We start from the raw sequence: 2,796 nt of genomic DNA on the forward strand, positions 1-2,796 counted from the left end.
TCCAGCGCTTTCCCATGGCCCTCCTGGAGAGCTATTTGTGTGTGTGTGTGTGTGTGTGTGTGTGTGTGTGTGTGTGTGTGTGTGTGTTTTGGAGGGGGGGGTGTCAGCGACAAAGGAAGCAAAAGAAAGAAAAGCACACCCCAGAAACATGCTCAAATCCATTCTTCCTGGGGTAAGCTGAGAGCATTCCCACCCACCCCAGACAGCAGGCCCTCCCAGCTCACCCGGGCACTTGTGTTGACTCGCTGAGTGTCTTGACTGGAGGAAGGGAGTGGGTGGCTGAATGATTAGCTGTTATGATTTGAAGAGCATCTTGAGATTCAAATACTTCTCTGGAGACTTTTTTTTTAACGGACTTGATGGTGATATTCACAATTTCTTTCCTGTGACTTGTTGCTCACAAAGATGAGGAAAGCTAAGACTGGCACGCATTTGTGGAGAAACTGGAGGTAAAAGTAAGGTAAAAAAAAAGCCCTTTTTAGGCCTTTGGGAATTTTCTTTATGACTCGCCATTTAAATATATATGTATATATAAATCCACAACTTACTATCCATACAGTTATGGGTGGTGCTGACAATAGCCAGACGACCGTAGTGGGTCGAATCCATCAAATATGCCACAAAAGAAAGAACTGACAATTTTATTCTTCAAACTTAACGCCTACTGTGAAGTATGAGGGATTGCCGTGGGTTTTGTTTTGTTGTTTTTCTGACTCACCCTATAGAACAAAAACAACAACAAAAAACTGTCATCCAATGGGTGTGGAATCATAGGGATCCTATAGGACAGGGTAGAACTGCCTGTGTGAGTTTCAGAGACTATAACTGTTGCTGAGAGGAGAAAGTCTCTCGGTTGTTGCCGCAGAGTGGCTGGTGGTTTCGAACTCCCAAATTGAACCTACCAGGCACCAGGACTCCTCCTTGAGAACAAGAGCCTCACAATTCAGGGGCTAGAGCCCCTATCCCCATCTCACTAACTGCCTCAAGGCCTGGTAGAATCCATCCCTGAGCCTCTGTAGAGTCTGTGACTCATCTTTGGGCTGGAGATTGCAAGACGAGAGTGCGCACTTGCCAGGATGCTTAATGGGGTTCCAATGAAAGAATGCATTTGAAAGTTCTAAAGCGACACTCAAGAGCAAGGATTATTAGTACATTTTTGCAATTGCAGAACATTGCAACCTACTTTTGCCCATATATATTCTCCTAGCATCAGTCACATTGTTCTTTTTCTTTCTTCACATTCGAGTGTGTGCTTCTGCCTCAATCACAAGAATGCAAATAATGTACATCCTGATAGCCTCCTCTGTTCACCCAATGGCAAAAAATAAATAAAGAAGAAGAAGGGCGGCCAATAAATCAACGGGAATAGACTAGAAGTTCTGACTTTTCATTCCCGACGTTTGCTAGCCTATTTGAGTCATGAAGATCCTGATTCTCAGCTCTTAAAAGACAAAGAGCAAAACAAAAAGCTAATCTTTCACCCATCAGAATAGCTGGAAGTAAAATAGGAGGGAAATGATGTATCTTACATATGTCCCTATTTCTCCACCAAAGATTCTTGGAGAAAAACAACTCCCAGCATTAGTGGGAAACATATAGAGGTATGTGTTACTTAACAGTCACCATATATTCTGCAAATGAGGACCTTCTGTGATCAGACATTGTGCAAACACCATAATAAAAAACCTTAGAACCCATCTCTTGTTGTCCCTGTTGCCATTGCTGCTGCTACCAAAGCTATTGGAGGCTGGAAGAATAGGCACCAACAGCAGCAGGGCTCAGAAGGTGAGGGCAGGAGTGAGAGGAAACATGTGAGCAGGGATTGAGGCATCCCTCTCCTCCATCGCTCTCCTCCATCCACCTGAGTAGCAGGAAGAGTGTAGACCCTCGAAGCCCCTGCCAGCATCTACCCACCAAGCAGAACCTAAGAGGAGAACTGTGTCCTCTGCCTCACCTGCCTGTGTCCTGTCCATGGTCCAATACTGCAAGAGTCTGGGTTTTAGGTCTTTAAAAACTATCAATGAGAAGCAGTGAACAACAGGAGAGCAGCTTTCCTTTTAAAGAACATAACTTAAGGGGCTACAGCACATTCAGCCAGGTGTTGTCCAAATGGATATTAAAGGACACCTGTGGGTTGTTGGACACATTGTGGTAGTTACATAATCTGGTGTCAATTTGCGATTTGAGAAGATTAGGAGTAAAGGGGTGGAGTCTGGCCTATCAATCAAGGTAAAACCAATGAATCCTCTGTGTGGGCATGGGCTTCTCCTGAGAATTCTGGAAACTCTGGTATTTTCCTCCTTGGAGACAGGAGACAATTCTCTCTCTGGTCACTCCCTGACAAGACACATGGTGCTACGCCCTAGGAGCTGGAGAAGCCACCTGGACCTATCCTGATGCAACCAGACCTCTGGAGCCAGAGAAGCCACGTAGGAACCCCTGCCACCAATGAGATGCTTACAATGCCACTGTGTCCAGAAGACTTACGGCCCACTGGCCTGTGATCTTCCTGCATTCGGCATCTTTGCATGTATTTTGTGAGTCTGAAGAGGACTATAGATTGGTATTGGACATTTGGGCTAATATTGGACTTACGGACTTGATCTGGACTGGGCTGGGATGTTTTCTCAATATTCAATTGCTCTGGTATATAAACCTATTTCTTATTCACATATGAATCTCTATGAATTTTTTCTAGTCTACCCAGACTAACACACACATCTTGCAAAAACGGAGGGACCAAGATGGTTTGCCTTAGTGTGAGCTAAATAATGCCAAAATACAGGAACTTTCAAG

This window comes from Echinops telfairi, unplaced genomic scaffold, assembly GCF_000313985.2.
Source record: "Echinops telfairi isolate 266 unplaced genomic scaffold, ASM31398v2 ScPeMD7_7;HRSCAF=31, whole genome shotgun sequence".
NCBI lineage: Eukaryota > Metazoa > Chordata > Mammalia > Afrosoricida > Tenrecidae > Echinops > Echinops telfairi.